The sequence below is a fragment of the Bos mutus genome, chromosome 18 (genome assembly GCF_027580195.1).
Source record: "Bos mutus isolate GX-2022 chromosome 18, NWIPB_WYAK_1.1, whole genome shotgun sequence".
Classification (NCBI taxonomy): Eukaryota; Metazoa; Chordata; class Mammalia; order Artiodactyla; family Bovidae; genus Bos; species Bos mutus.
Window position 1 is genome coordinate 20,326,909 of NC_091634.1, and position 17,450 is coordinate 20,344,358.

Genomic DNA, 17,450 nt, shown 5'->3' on the forward strand with positions numbered 1-17,450 from the left:
TTTATCTTTCCAGATAAATTTTAAAAACATTTTGTCAAGTTTCATATTTCTTCCCCCTGCAAAACTTGCTAGTATTTTGTTTAGGACTGTATAAATCCAATACATTAATTTGGAAAGAATTAGCATCTTTGCAATGTTCTATCTTCTTATCCAGAAATTTGCATTTTTCCCTAAAAAAAAAATCTTGCAAGCTTTCTTTATATATTTAAGACTCTTTAAAATTCAGAGTTTTTTTTTTTTTTGACAGAAAAGTAAGATGTATTGGTGGGCCTGAGTAAGGAGGAGACAATGCTGAGGCTCTCATGAGTACAGGGACTGCCATTTGTCCAGGGAGCCACCCTTAGGGATGTATCTGACCCCATAGCCCTCTGAGATGAGCTGCTTATCTGCCACCATGTTCTCAAATTCATCCACATTAAACTTAGTAAATCCCCACTTCTGTTGGAGATGTAGATCTTCTGGATGCCAGAAAACTTGAACTTGGCCCTCCCTGGGGCCTCAGTCACATGCTCCTTGTTCTGCAGCTTGCTGCAGATGGACATTATGACTCAGACAAAGTGGATCCTGGCCCCTGTGCCCTGGGGCTTTCTAAGGGTGCTGCCTATACCTGTCTGGAGCCTAGACTGGGGACAGCATGCTGGTCATGAGTATCTGCTGGAAAGGGCTGTCTCCAAGTCCCTTAGCACAGCTGGTGTAAGCAACAGGCTACATACTACTGAGGAGCCATTGCACGTTGGGCCTCCACGGGGAAATGAACACGGTTGGCTTAATTGGCTGCAAAGAAAATTCATGTTTATTGAAAGTACATACGGCAAAATTCACCCTTTATAGGTGAACCATTCTGCAGCTTTTGACAAATATATGCATTTATGTAACCATCACTGCAATCAAGAAAGAATATTTGAAAGTGAAAGTTGCTCAGTCGTGTCCTACTCTTTGCGACCTCATGGATTATACAGTTCATGGAATTTTCCAGGCCAGAACACTGGAGTGGGCAGCTGTTCCCAACCCAGGGATCAAATCCAAGTCTCCTGCACTGTGGGTGGATTCTTTACCAGTTAAGCTACCAGGGAAGGCCAAGGATACTGGTATGGGTATCCTATCCCTTCTCCAGAGTATCTTTCTGACCCAGGAATTGAACGGGGTTCTCCTGCATCACAGGTAGATTCTTTACCAGCTGAGCTACAGAGAAGCCCAAAGAATATTTGCATCGCTGCATAAAATACAACCTTTCCCCTTCTAGTCAACTCATATCCTCACTCTTATCCCTAACTTTTTGCTTTTCTCCTATAATGTCATATAAATGAAACCCTAGAGCATGTTTGCTAATGACCCCTTGATTATCCCTGTAGTTTTGGTGATGGTAACTCCATCCCCCTGGCTTACAGGTAGGGGTTCAGAATGACCCCTTGACACCAGCTGGGCCAGTGAGATTCAAGCCCAGGACTTTTGTTGCAACTAGTACCCTTTCCATAGGGTAACTGAACACCTGGAAGATAAGCTTAGAACTGCTGAAGGTCATCTTACAAGGATGTGGGAAGAGGCTGCTGATGAACAAAGCCAGTAGTCAGAGAAAGAAGGTTTTTACATCCAACCAGGCCTGAGGATGCACTCCTGAATTTTTCAGTTACCTGAGCAAATACAATAGCTTGCCAACTTTTGTTTGTCTGTCTTTCTGTGCCAGTCAGGATAAGCTTTCTGTCATAGAAAGAGGCTTAATGAGGCTCCACATGCAAATATTTTTTTAGGCCCACTATGCACCAAGGCATAGAACATGAATTACCTGCATCAATCTCAAACCAGGTACACTAGAAACAGGGCTCTGATGAAGCACAAACACAGATTAAATTAAGAAGTTTAAACATATATAAATACATTTAATCTGAATATTTTGTATGTGAATGAAGCAGGGCAAAGACTAATAGAGTTTTGCCAAGAAAATGCACTGGTCAAAACAAACACCCTCTTCCAACAACACAAGAGAAGACTCTATACATGGACATCACCAGATGGTCAACACCAAAATCAGATTGATTATATTCTTTGCAGCCAAAGATGGAGAAGCTCTATACAGTCAGCAAAAACAAGACCAGGAGCTGACTGTGGCTCAGACCATGAACTCCTTATTGCCAAATTCAGACTTAAATTGAAGAAAGTAGGGAAAACCACTAGACCATTCAGGTATGACCTAAATCAAATCCCTTATGATTATACAGTGGAAGTGAGAAATAGATTTAAGGGCTTAGATCTGATAGATAGAGTGCCTGATGAATTATGGACAGAGGTTTGTGACATTGTACAGGAGACAGGGATCAAGACAATCCCCATGGAAAAGAAATACAAAAAAGCAAAATGGCTGTCTGAGGAGGCCTTACAAATAGCTGTGAAAAGAAGAGAAGTGAAAAGCAAAGGAGAAAAGGAAAGATATCAGCATCCAAATGCAGAGTTCCAAAGAATAGCAAGAAGAGATAAGAAAGCCTTCTTCAGCGATCAATGCAAAGAAATAGAGGAAAACGACAGAATGGGAAAGACTAGAGATCTCTTCAAGAAAATCAGAGATACCAAAGGAACATTTCATGCAAAGATGGGCTCGATAAAGGACAGAAATGGTATGTACCTAACAGAAGCAGAAGATATTAAGAAGAGATGGCAAGAATACACAGAAGAACTGTGCAAAAAAGATCTTCACGACTCAGATAATCATGATGGTGTGATCACTGACCTAGAGCCAGATATCCTGGAATGTGAAATCAAGTGGGCCTTAGAAAGCATCACTACAAACAAAGCTAGTGGAGGTGATAGAATTCCAGTTGAGCTATTCCAAATCCTGAAAGATGATGCTGTGAAAGTGCTGCACTCAATATGCCAGCAAATTTGGAAAACTCAGCAGTGTCCACAGGACTGGAAAAGGTCAGTTTTCATTCCAATCCCAAAGAAAGGCAATGCCAAAGAATGCTCAAACTACCGCACAATTGCACTCATCTCACATGCTAGTAAAGTAATGCTCAAAATTCTCCAAGCCAGGCTTCAGCACTATGTGAACCGTGAACTTCCTGATGTTCAAGCTGGTTTTAGAAAAGGCAGAGGAACCAGAGATCAAATTGCCAACATCCGCTGGATCATTGAAAAAGCAAGAGAGTTGCAGAAAAACATCTATTTCTGCTTAATTGACTATGCCAAAGCCTTTGACTGTGTGGATCACAACAAACTGTGGAAAATTCTTCAAGAGATGGGAATACCAGAACATCTGATCTGCCTCTTGAGAAATTTGTATGCAGGTCAGGAAGCAACAGTTAGAACTGGACATGGAACAACAGATTGGTTCCAAATACATCAAGGCTGTATATTGTCACCCTGTTTATTTAAATTATATGCAGAGTACATCATGAGAAACGCTGGACTGGAAGAAACACAAGCTGGAATCAAGATTGAGGGGAGAAATATCAATAACCTCAGATATGCAGATGACACCACCCTTATGGCAGAAAGTGAAGAGGAACTCAAAAGCCTCTTAATGAAAGTGAAAGTGGAGAGTGAAAAAGTTGGCTTAAAGCTCAACATTCAGAAAACGAAGATCATGGCATCTGGTCCCACCACTTCATGGCAAATAGATGGGGAAACAGTGGAAACAGTGTCAGACTTTTTTTGGGGGGGCTCCAAAATCACTGCAGATGGTGACTGCAGCCATGAAATTAAAAGACACTTACTCCTTGGAAGGAAAGTTATGACCAACCTAGATAGCATATTGAAAAGCAGAGACATTACTTTGCCAACAAAGGTTCGTCTAGTCAAGGCTATGGTTTTTCCTGTGGTCATGTATGGATGTGAGAGCTGGACTGTGAAGAAGGCTGAGCGCCGAAGAATTGATGCTTTTGAAGTGTGGTGTTGGAGAAGACTCTTGAGAGTCCCTTGGACTGCAAGGAGATCCAACTAGTCTATTCTGAAGGAGATCAGCCCTGGGTGTTCTTTGGAAGGAATGATGCTAAAGCTGAAACTCCAGTACTTTGGCCACCTCATGCGAAGAGTTGACTCATTAGAAAAGACTCTGATGCTGGGAGGGGTGGGGGCAAGAGGAGAAGGGGACGACAGAGGATGAGATGGCTGGATGGCATCACTGACTTGATGGACGTGAGTCTGAGTGAACTCCGGGAGTTGGTGATGGACAGGGAGGCCTGGTGTGCTGTGATTCATGGGGTCACAAAGGGTTGGACACGACTGAGAGACTAATCTGATCTGATCTGATCTGATCTGATACAGTTTCAGCTCCCCAGATTATTTCCCAGACCCAGCTTCTTCATCTAACCCATCACTTCTTTTCTCAATGGACACTGACTTTAATTTTCTCTAAGGAGCAGAAAAGGAAAGTGGAGAGGACATTGCTGTTTTGAGTAAGTCCCCAGGACCAGGTCACAATTCACCTAAGTTGACCACTTATTCTGCCTTTAACAAATCATCTTCTTTAACATTTTGATGGTGTAGTATCTCTTCATATATATATGGGTAATGAAGAAGCAAACCTGTGTTTATTTGCAGATGATACAATTTTATAGATAAGGTTTAAGAAATCTACAAGAAAGTTACTAGAGATAGTAGCTAAATATAGAAGATCTAAGATACAAGACATACATATACAAATATCCACTGTACTTTTTATATTAGTCACAAATAATTGGGAAGTTGAAAATTTAAAATACCACCTATAGTTGTATTAATAATATCAAATGTTTATACAGATAAGTTTATCAAGACGTGTGCAAGACCAATAAACAGAAAACTAATCAAACATTGCTTAGAAAAATTAAAGAATACCTAACAAAAAAGACAGATATACCATCTTCATGGACTCATTATTGCTAAGATGTCAGCTCTCCCCAACCTGAGTCACAGATTCAATGCAATCTCAATTAAATTCTTAGTTTTTTAATTAATTGAGACAGATAAGGTAATTCTAAGGTAGTTTTTTTTTTTCTTTTTAAAAGCAAAGGGAATAGAATAGCCAAAACAATTGTATGAAGAACAAGTGTGGAAGTCTCATAACATCTGATTTCAAGGCTTAATATAAAGCATCAGTAATCATCACATTAGGCATAATCAGTGTAACTGGCATTGGAATTCCCATATAGACTAATGAAACAGCATAAAGTATCCAGTTGTAGGCCCACCCTTAAGCAATCCATTGACTCTTGACAAAGGAGCCAAGATGATTTATGGGAAAAGGATAGTCTCCCAACAAATGGTGGTGAAACCAATGAATATCCATATGGAAAAATCACTACCCTTAACTTAAAATGGATTGGGTTATATTCATGATAAACATATACAAGTTTATTTTTAACTCAATAATAATAACCAAATAAAAATCAAGAATATAAACATCCAGGGAAATTTTCAATAAGACAGCTGAACAAGAAATCAAATGTCTAATTCCTTGTAAATTGGATTAGGGTTCTATGTAATCTAAATCAAGGTGTGGAAAGAACTATACTTTTTTAGAAGAGGAGTAAAAAAATAAAATGTTTCTAAAGTATGCTTGGAAGAAATCAGTTGGATAAGCAACAGTTAAAAAATTAAAACTAAAGACTAATTAGAGGAGAGGGAACTAGTTTTGCCAAATAAAATATATTACAATGCAAAAATACTTATTAATAAATTGACTTGATACTTTCTTGAAAATAAATATACAAATACAGAGAGTAGACTAGAGAGATTCAAATCAGTTTTGTTAAAAGTTCTTAATAGTTGCAGACTATTCCACAAGTGATACTGGGATAAATGGAAACCTACACAAGGGAAATAAACTCAGTTTATCCTTACAGCCTATCCCAAATAGGTAAAAGGGTTGAAAAGTTAAAGATTAAACAAAAATAAAACTAGAGGAAAGCCTCAGTACATACTGAAACAATCTCTTGTCTGAGAGGTGGCTTAACACTATGAAAAAAATCATAGTAGATCAATGGTTTGGCGATGTTGACATTTACATATTTTATTTAAAAGTGAAGTCACAAAGCAAACTTGCAACTGGGAAATATTTTCTACAAATATAACAATTTTTTTTACCCTACATACAAAAAGAATTCATATACATATATTGAAGTATAGTTCATTTACAATATTGTGTTAATTTCTGCTCTACAGCAATGTCATTCATATATATATATATATACACGAAGGAAATGGCAACCCACTCCAGTATTCTTGCCTAGAGAATTCCATAGACAGGGGAGCCTGGTGGGCTGCTGTCCATGGGATCGCACAGAGTCAGACATGACTGAAGTGACTTAGCACATATATATATGTGTATATATATATACATATAGGGCTTCCCTGGTGGCTCAGAGGTTAAAGCATCTGCCTCTAATGCGGGAGACCTGGGTTTGATTCCCTGGGTCGGGAAGATCCCGTGGAGAAGGAAATGGCAACCCACTCCACCCACTCCAGTATTCTTGTCTGGAGAATCCCATAGACAGAGGAGCTTGATGGGCTACAGTCCATGGGGTCCCAAAGAGCCAGACATGACTGAGCAGCTAACACACACACACAAAACGTACAATACATATACACACTCTTTTTCATATTCTTTTCCATTATTGTCTATCACAGGATATTAAATATAGTTCTCTGTGCTATACAGCAGTACCTTGTTTATTCGTTCTATATATAATAGTTTGCATCATCTAATCCAAGCTCCCAATTCACATATAAACTTAAAAAATTAAGATGCCCCAAAGAAAAAAAATGCCTAGGCCACATGGAGATAGTTGAGTCATACAAGAATAAAGGTAAATGACAAGTGAGTATAGAAAGTATCAATCTCATAAGTATATTTTAACAACAATAATTAAAACAATAAATATGATACCATCTTAAGCCATCAAGTTTATAGATTTTTCAGAACTGCGATTCCTACACCAGCAGGGGCACAAGACAGAACGTGGAGTTGGAAGAAGAGTAAATTGTTACATCTATTAAGAATGCAGTTTAGCAATATTCGTAACATTTTTTAGAATGTTCATATTTTTAATTTAGTAAATTTACTTTTAAAAATAAAATTCTTAATTTTAAAATGTACTAAATTGCCTCATAAAATAATGTAAAATATGGACAGAAGTTCCTACATTATTCATGATATCAGAGAGAGAGAGAGAGACAGAGAAAGAGAGTGAGCGAGAACTGAATTCCAGCAATATAGAGGGAACAGTGGGTTTCCCTGGGGGCTCAGACAGTAAAGAATCCTCCTGTCAATGCAGAAGACCTGGGTTTGATCCCTGGGTCAGGAAGATCTCCTGGCGAAGGGAAAGACTACCCACCCCAGTATTTTTGCCTGGAAAATCCCATGGACAGAGGAGCCTGGTAGGGTACAGTCGGTGGGGTCACAAAGAGTCAGACACAGCTGAGCGACTAAAACACACACACACACACACACACTCCCCAGAGGGAGCAGTTGATCAGTACCTTCACATTCATACTCTGGCATATTATGCAGGCATTCCAGTTGTTTACAAGGTGGGTTGAAATATATGGGAAATTGTGTGACATAATGATACACAAATTGAGAAAAATATTTATAACACATGGTTAATATGCATAATATGCAAAAAGTATCTGCAAAAAAAAAAAAAGTGACCCAATTAAAAACATGCCAAAGGCTATCAATAGATAATTCACAGAGAAAAAATCCCCAGTGGTCATTAAACAAAAAACATATTCAAACTCAGGAAATTGGGAAGTAAAAATTAAAGAAAAAATGAAATACTATGTGTTACCCACCAGGCTGACAACAATGTACAAGTGATAACATTCAGTGCTGGCAAAGTGGCAAAGCTCTGGACATCCCATGTATTGCTGGTGGAAATGTGACTTGCTTCAGCCTTTTGGGAAAGCAATCTTAGAAAGCTATTAAAATTAAAATATGCATATCCTTTGACCCAGCAGTTCCATTTTATAACTCCATCTTACAGAAATAAAAGCATTATTTTTAAAGAAGAGGGGAGAATACATCTTCTGAATGTCCATTAACAGAGGAATGATTGGATATACATTGTGTGTGTCAGAACTATGGAATATGATGCAGTTAGGAGAGGCAGATCTGTTTTACCAAAGGGACACCATGATAATTCACTGAGAATAAAATAAGTCACAGAAAACCAAAAATGTATGATATATGTAGGAGAGTAAAAACCTATTTTTATTAAATCTTTGTTTTCTTTCTAACTTTTCTTGTTTTTTTTTCCTTATCTTTTCTTACATCAGTTCCTTCCTTCCTTCCTCTCCTCTTTCTTCCTGTTCTGCTCTTCCCTGTCTTTTTTCCAAGCTTTCTTTTTTCCTCCCTTCCTCTGTCTCATCTTTCTTTCTTGCATGTTTTCTTCTTTATCTCTCCATTATATCTGTCCATCTGTTCATTGTGTCTTATGGACAAAAATGCAGTAATATAAGAAATAGCACATGCTGTTAGCATCCGTTATTTTCTGAGGATGGAGTGGCAGGAAGGAGACAGGTTGTTAATTGTGTTTTTGTGTATGTTTTTCATCACTGGTTACAGGGAACACAGAACAATTTTACAATTTGGGGAAAAAAGATCTAAGAAAAAAGATTTTATGACATGATAATGCTCTGACCTCTATTTTTGTTTTGTTTTCTTTTGGTTTGAGATACAGGTGAAAATCCAATATGTTAAGAGCTTACTCTGATGAACAGAGAGATGTGTGTTGATGAGTTTTGCCTCTTCATATTATAATGTGCTTTCCAAACCTCAATAAAAAGCATCTTTAAAAAAATGTATTAATGAAGTCAGGTTGCTCATCCTCTTTCATTCAAGGGAGATGTGGATTTTGCTTTTCCCGAGGCATCTCTAGGGATGAACCACCACACTAGAGTACCCAAGCAGTTAGGAGAGGGCGTTGCTGCCCCTGGGTTCTGGGACATGAGGAAGACATAAAGGCAGGCAGTGGAGCCCAGGCTGAGCCCTGCTCACGAGGGCATATCAGTGTCCTCATATTTTGAGGTCCTGTGTGTCATCTTCAGTCCTCCTGTCAGCCCATGAGACGGCCCTGCAGGATACGGTCATAGAAAGAAGAGGGAGCCCATTCCAGACGCAGGAAAGCAGTGAGTCAGGATGGTGGGGAGGCTAAGGGAAGAGCCGCATGGAGGAACCATTGGCGCTGTGTGTGATCTGGGCCATAGCCTGTCCTGTGGGGGCTGAGTGGGGCCAGAAACTTCTGGAGAGATCCCACTTTGGGGATGTTCCATGCTGGGCATGGATGAGCAACTCTTCCAACCCTGGCAATAAAGTGGGGGAAGGAGACAGTAAATAAGCAACGGGCAAAATTAAAACCAGTAATGAGCCATATGAATATTGTGGTGTGATGATGCTGGAGACACATTTATTTGGGAGCACTGCATGTTCTGGGAGAATATAATGGCAATGTGGTTGGTGTCCTCATTTTCCTCCACCGAGTTTCCGCTTATTGGCCCTGGAGGCTGGCAGCACCCGCACCTGTGCCCAGATGCTTTTAAAACCTTGGCAGGGAGAGGCAGGCCCATAACGGAGGGAGGCCAGAGCTCCAGCGCCTTCTCAGTGGGGAGGGCCGTGAGGGCTGGGGAGGTGGCCCCCGCCACCACCTTTGCCCACCTGGGTGAGCAGCAGAGGCTAAGTCGACCAGAAGGCTGCCTGTGACAACACTGTTGTCGCACATCCTTCAAGGGGATGCTTGTCCTGAAACTACGCCCCAGGGGAGATCCTGCATGTGTGGGGTGTCAAATGAGTCTGTGCTGAAGAAAGGGCGGGAGGTGGTTTGAATCTGCTGCCCCCTTCCAGGGAGCTGCTCTCCATTTGGGTCAAGGCTTCCACCCAGAATTGCTTCCTCCTTGGGCCACTGGAAATACCTTTCAAGGAATAGAGTCCTGAGGCTGAGAGGGCGCAAGAGGCTGAGCTGTAAGGGGGAGGACAGCAAGGCTTAGCTGAAGGGGCTTGGTCAGGATGAGTCTAGAGGCTCTGACTGTCAGGAGCCAGTTTTACTGGAGGGTGTCCTCAGGGCCCACCCACCCTATGCAGGTGCTGGGGAGTCAGGCAGCCAGGGTTCAGTGGACATGTGGCGGGTACCAGAGGTCCCCAAACCTTCCACACTGTGTTACTAAGAAGGAGGTGAGGCCAAAGCACCACTGCCGAGTACTTGGAGGCGGGCAGAAGGGTTTATTAAAGCCAAGATGACTGCATCCTTGAATCAGCTTCCCCCTCCACCAGGTGGGCCAAGAACCTTGCTTGAGATGGGGGGTTCTAGGGTTTTTTGTGGCTTTCCTCCTGTGGGTAGTTTCATGCTTGTCTACTGCTTCCGAAGTTACAGCAAGAAAATCCTTTTCAATTGGAAATTTTCTGCAAGATCACTCCAAAACTGGGTCATGGGTCTAAGCCTGATCAATTTGTAGAAATACCATGTGTGTGTTAGTCGCTCAGTCTGGTCCGACTCTTTGTGACCCCATGGACTGTCACCAGTCAGGCTCCTCTGTCTGTGGAATTCTCCAGGCAAGAGTACGGGAGTGGGTAGCCATTCCTTTCTCCAGGGGATCTTTCTGATCCAGGGATTGAACCTGGGTTTTCTGCACTGCAGGCAGATTCTTTACTGTCTGAGCCACCAGGGAAGCCCAGATATACCATACAGCTGCTCATGTTTCTTTAAGTTATGCTTATTTGTATATTAAAATATACATGCTTATTGTTGGGCTTCCCTGTCCTTTACTATCTCAAGAAGTTTGCTCAAACTCAGGTCCGTTGAGTCAGTGATACCATCCAACCATTTCACACTGTCGCCCATTTCTCCTCTTGCCCTCAGTCTTTCCCAGCATCAGGGTCTTTCTTTACCAATGAGTCAGCTCTTTGTATCAGGTTGTCAAAGTACTGGAACTTCAACTTCAGCATCAGTCTTTCCAAAGAATATTCAGGGTTGATTTTCTGTAGGATTGACTGGTTTGATTTCCTTGCTGTCCAAGGGACTCTCAAGAGTCTTCTCCAACACCACAGTTTAAAAGCACCAATTCTTCAGCACTCAGCCTTCGTTATGGTCCAACTCTCACACCCATACATGACTACCGGAGAAAGCATGGCTTTGACTATTCAGACCTTTGCCAGCAAAGTGATGTCTCTGCTTTTTAATACACTGTGTAGGTTTGTCATAGCTTTTCTTCCAGGAGCAAGTGTCTTAATTTCATGGCTGCAGTCACCATCTGCAATGATTTTAGAGTCCAAGAAAATAAAATCTGTCACTGTTTCCAGTTCTTCCCCATTTATTTGCCATGAAGTGATGAGAGTGGATGCCATGATCTTCATTTTTTTGAATGCTGAGTTTTGAGCCTGCTTTTTCACTCTGGTCTTTCACCTTCATCAAGAGGCTCTTTAGTTCCTCTTTGCTTTCTGTTATTTGGGTGGTTATCATCTGCATGTCTGCATACACATGCTTGGTGAAAGAGAAATAATTTATACAGTGAAATGCATTCGTAACTGATACATATACTCATAAAAGTTCTCCACATGTACATGAAGGTGTGCTATACTCTAAGGAGTTTTCAGGGACAGCTTTGATTCAGCATGATTCTGAGTGCTGAGCCTGGACCTCTATGTGTGATGGAATTCTGTTGTAGCTAGGAAGCTCTGAAATTCCTCTAAGCCATTGTTTCCATGGTAAAAATTGGAAAAGCTAAGCCCAGAGAAGAGAAGGTGTTTGTGTATAATCAGGGGACAGCACCCAGAGTGAATTCTGTGGGTGCACCTTCTAGGTCTCTGGCACCGTCTTCCACCCCTAACTGCTTCCTCAACTCTCTGTGCAATTCTGCCCAGCTGAGGATCACATCAGTGCCTCCCTTCATGGTCCTGATTCACAAAGTCCAGAGCTGAGCAACTTCTCAGTAAACAGTTCATTCCTCTGCCCCAGCCACATGTCTTAGGCCTTTCAGATGCTGCATTCCAGGAGCTAACTTCTGGTGGAGAGAGAGAGTGTTTTTGAATGTGTGTGTGTGTGCACACGTGTGTGTATGCACATATGCTTGCCAGTGATCTAGATGCTCTGGCACAGGCCCATCCTTCACAGGGCCAGGGGCATGAGCTGGTCTGTGGATGCCCCTAGTACAGTGGCCCACAGAGGAGCACTCCACACACACCACAGGCAACATCCTGTGGTCTGGGCCTTGGGAGAGAATATCTGGCCTGTTGGCTGGAAGCTGAGCTGATAATTGACATCAAGAGGGAATTGGCTCTTTTAAGACAAATGCTTCCAGATGCCAGGATCACTGGGTCCATGTTCCTACCCAGATGGGTCTGGGTGGGATCCAGGAAAGGAACAGCAATTGATAAAGTAAGAAAGGTAGTTAATCATCAAGTAGCTGGCTGGGGCAGATTCCTGCAAGGTCAGACTTACCCAGGATGCCCTGACAGAGAAAGAGTGAGCCAGGACATCAGAGAACCAGGGGGCTCCACCGTCTCTCCTGCGACAGTCAGTCCAAGCTTGGAGGGCTATGATGTTTGTTTGTTGCTGTCAGCAGGAACCAGCTCCCAGATAGGGCCCAGCCATGTGGGGTTTGGAGAGCCTCTGACAGAATCAGTTTTTCTATGGAGATTGCAATTGACGACCTGTTTCCTGGTTGCTGGGAAGCCTTCATGGACAGGGACTGTTGACACGTCGGTTTCCAGACCCAGCTGGAACCAGTCGAGGTAAATGAAAAGCAGGGGAACTCAGTGGAATCGAACCTTAGGGAATCTCAAAGGGGCCTTCTGCTTAGTGTGTGATTTGGGGCATTTAAATATTTGAAGGGTTTGAGCAGATGATTTCACTTTTGAAGGGGTGGTGTGCTCTTCCCACACCACCGCGTTAAGAGGGCAATAAACTGATGCTGTTGTTTTAGGCTGGTCACAGTTGATTAGGTATGCTCCAGAGGGAGCCTTCTCAAAATACTCTGGAGTTATGAGACATCCAGGTGGCCCTGGTCTCTCAGGGCCTGGATGACCACAGTAGCCTCCCCAAAGGACTTCTTGGTTTTATTCTTGCCCACACAGTAAATATGGAAATCAGATCATATCAGGACCCCTACTTAAACCAATCTGATGCCTTTCCATTGAAATTAGAATAAAATCTACACTCTTTATGTCCTACAAGGCTTAGGTGGAGTGGCCCTGCCTCTTTTCTTGTTTCATCTATTGTCCTCTGCCGCCACACTGGACTCCTTCCTGGTCTTCAAAATTGGTGTGCCCCAGGGCATTTGCACTTGCCCCTCTCTGTGCCTGAAATGTTCTTACATGGGTATCACCTCTTGCAGCCAGCCATTTCAGTTCAAATCTCACCTCTTCAAATACATGAGTTAAAGTAGCCCCATCCTAGTTGTTTGGTTTGCCATTGCATTGCTTTATTTTTCTTAAAGCATCGGTCACCTTCTGACATTATCATGATGGTGCTTTAACCTGTTTACTATATGACTTCTCCACCTAGAACATAGGCTCCCCAAGAGCAAGACTCTGTTTGGTTCGCTGGCCATATCCCCAGTACGTAGAATGATTCTTAGTCAATGGTAGCTCTCCAGAAAAAAATTGATGGGAAGATGGATGGATGGACAAGCAGATGGATGAATAGATGGGTGGATCAGTAGATGGATGGGAGAGTAAGTGGGTAGATACATGGTGGATTGGTAGATGGATGAGTTGGTGCATAGATGTATGGATGGGTGAGTAGGTGGGTGGAAGGGTGAATGGTTAGTAGAGTGGACTTTGTGATCCAGGAAGAGATCAGAGTTTCCAGATGAATGTCATTGCAACAGGGTTCCTTGAGAGGGTTGAATAAATTGGCAAAAGATCAAGCCAAGATCATTCGCTCATTCATGCTTTCCCAGTTTAGAAAATACTTGTTTCTTCAAACGTTATGTACACAAAGGTCTAGCTGTTGGGAACTTATGACATATTTTCCTGGGGATATTTTTTTCTTTCTTTTTATTCAAGCAACAAGGAACTAGTTATAAATTCTGGATGAGCAAACTTTGATAATGAACTTTCTCTTCCCAGTGTAACAGTACAATGGTGACTGCCAAATTTTTCACCAGATCATCTCCTGTTCCTGAGTCGAACACTCACTTGAAGAAAATATTTTGTTGTATAACTAAAATGGACTCTCCTGAGAATGAACTCTTCATTTGAAGTGGTGTATTTCATGATGAGATGCCACTGAGGGCTAAATAAGGGCTAAACGTTCTTGTAAATTATTTACTTTAGCAATTTTCGGGCAAGATGCAGAGCTACAAATAACAATACTAATTAATATGGGGAATTATTTCCTTTTTGGTATTTATTATTTGTTGATAATAAACATAATAAAAAGCTCTTTCAGGAACACTTAGAAGTGTATAAAGGAGACAACAATGCTTACACTCTAACCCCACCATTTACATTGAGATGAATATTTTAACTGAGTTTTTCTTTCTGTCAATTTCTGTCTACACATACATCAACATATAGGTGTATTTTACATGGTTTTAATTATCCTCTACATATAATTTATATTACTTTTTTCACTTACTTGATATTTCATATATTTTCCCAGTTCATTTAAAAACTCTTGGTAAAAAAAAAATAATAAAAATAAAAACTGTTGGTAAACATTATTCAATTCTCCATTGTATTTAATTGTATAGGCCAGCCTTGTTTAGCAGACATACAATGTGAGCTGCATTATAATAAGTAAATAAAAATTTTCAGGAAGCACAATAAACAAGTATGAAAAAAATAGGTAAAATTAATTTTAATCATACATTTTATTTACTTTCATATTTATAAAATTTTGTCATTTCAACATCTGGTCAATATAAAAATTATTGAGATATTTTACATTTTTTGAACTAAGTCTTTGAAATATATGTGTATTTTACATCTCAATTTAGATCAGCCACATTCGAAGTGTTTAGCAACCATATGTCTTGAGTGGTTACCATGTTCATTAGCCCAGGACTAGTCTATTGAAAATTTGTATTATGATGGTTTGTAAGCGGTGGAAAAGATTTTATGTTAATTCCCATATTCTAACTTAAAAGGCCATCTTCCCAGGATAAAAGCAGCCTGAAATTAGAGTTCCAGTTATCTTCTATCAGGTCTCAAGGTGATTAATTCAGTTTGATAGCTACAAGATACAGCCTCAATTCCTCAAAATGCTAAATGAAGTGGAAAGATGTTGAAAACAATGTTTTTCACATTACACATTTGATACCATTTTGCCTCTTTTCAAAGATGATTTCTTAGGCGCTAATGAAAGCTGATGTCTCTTAGTATATTAAGATCATATTCAATACAAGGCAAATGAATTGAATTAGTTCAGATGGTATTGATTATTATCAGTTCAACTTCAGCTCTGGATCCATCTGCTCTCTTCAGCGGAATCCTTGCTTCTCCAGGGAAGCTCACTGATGTCATAGCCCCCTCCTGCTTCCTGTCCTCATATTGGAATAAAATGCTCATCCCTGGGCACAATGATGGGACTATACTGTGGCAGGCTCAATTTTAAAATTGATTCTTGAGCTGAAGGATTTGAGATGAATCTAGTGGATGTAACTGGTCCTCAAGTGATGTTTCAAGGCAGAAACATTTTGACTGGGTGTACGAACAAGACCTCATGAAGGAGGGGAGGGGAAGAAGAAAGACTGTTTCCATCCTGACGGACCTTCTTGCTTAGTTATGAAGTCCAGCCTAGCAGGTTGCAGAGGCAGGAGAGAGAACCCAGAGCCCATCTGAGCTAATGGAAACCTACCTCTTGGCTTATGTCAACACAGGTCCACCCAAAAGCTCTTGCGTGCTCCCTCCCACATGTCGTGTTTGAGTCCTGGGGGCACACCAATGAATCAGGTAGTGTGTCTGTCTTGAAGGTGATTCACTGAGGGAGATGGGTAAGCAAACCCTAAACTACAACTTACGTCTTGTGGTAAGAGATGTGCCCGGAGTGCTGTATGTGGCACATTCACACGGTTGCTCAGCCCTCAAGCGTGTCTTCCTAGAAAACAGGACTGACTTGCCATGTGACCTCAGGCAAGCTCCTCCTCATGCATCTCTGTGAAATCAGTGAAATAAAAGTAACTGGCTCCCTGGGGTGATAGGGGAGAAAAATGAGATAATTCCTGTTAAATATCTCACATGGTTTGTCACCCAAAGCAATTATTCACTGAGTATTGGCTGCCGTTACTATTACTGCTGTTGTTGTTTTATTGGAAGTCAGGGAACACATGATAGAGCATAGACTGTGAGTGATGGTGAGACATTTAAAGCAGGGCAGAGATGTGCACAGGCCTGCAGTTTTAGACAATTGCTCTGGTGCAGGGGCTGCAGCATTGCCTTGCAGGAGGGTCATTGGGCTGCCATCCAAGTGGAAGTGGCATCTAGGGGACTTGGCTTAGAGCTGTATTTTCATAACAAGGGTATTGCTTTTATTAGATTCTTGGTTATGATGAATAAAATAACACCATTGAAAAGATGCATTTATTCTCATGGAATATTTTCTTTTTATGTGTCCTTTCTTCATCCTTGTCACTGCTGTCATCACAGGGTGTGTCTTGGAAAGATAAGGGCATGGGGGAGATGGGTGCTCCCACCGTTCTGCCCACTGGGTGCCAGATGGAAGAGCGTGTGGGCATGGGAAGGGAGCTGGGAATGAACTCCAAGTGACAATGCAAAGTAGCCTCCACACCCACCCCCACAGAGGTCTGGGCAGCTCTGCCCAAATAGTGGCTCCATATTTATACAGCCTCCGCCTTCTCCTTTATCTCAGCCATCAAAAGTTTAAGGAGATTTAAAAACCACTGGGGTGTTATGCAGAAAATACAGCCTCGGGTCACTGATGGAATTCATGCCCAGGTTCTGCCAAGGCAGGGCCGGAGCCCACCCCTCCAGGGTGTCTGGGCTGTCACTCTCCCCATTCGTCTTCTTGATTGTAAAAATTAAACACATGCACAGGAGGGCTTGGGAGGCAGAGTTATGGGGGATATAAAGTGCCTGACAGCATATAAACTTGGCTGTCCCGCAGTGGAACACCCAGTCACGTGGTACCGAGAAGGGGTCCTGGAGATGAAGGACCAGCAGGCAAATTGCAATGGGAAGAGGGGGCGGGGAGTCTGCCAGCTGGGCAGGGGCCTCTGTAGGCCCCAGGGTCTCCAGGAGCTGGGCTGCTCCTCGCTGAGTGTCCCCCTGGCTAGAGGTGGCAGAGGAGGGAGCAGAAGCCACATTTTCGGGAAAAGGTGCCAAAGCAGCTGGGGGGTGACAAGGGCGAGGCAGGAGTTCCAGTGAAAGACAGATATGGGGGGTACCAGGGTTCCCCCTCGCATGAATGTTGGGGAGCAACCATCATGAGCTTTGCTAAGCACGGCACCCCTAGGCTTCAGAGGAGATGGGGGGAAATTGCCAGCCTGATGGGGAAATCTCGAGCTGTAGACACAGGCAGAAC

The 17,450-nt window shown here is 42.0% G+C and overlaps 1 pseudogene; it reads right to left on the reverse strand.

Moving 5' to 3' along the window:
* Positions 1-662: 662 nt before the first annotated feature.
* Positions 663-780, reverse strand: LOC138991924 (small nucleolar RNA SNORA70; annotated as a pseudogene).
* Positions 781-17,450: the final 16,670 nt, after the last annotated feature.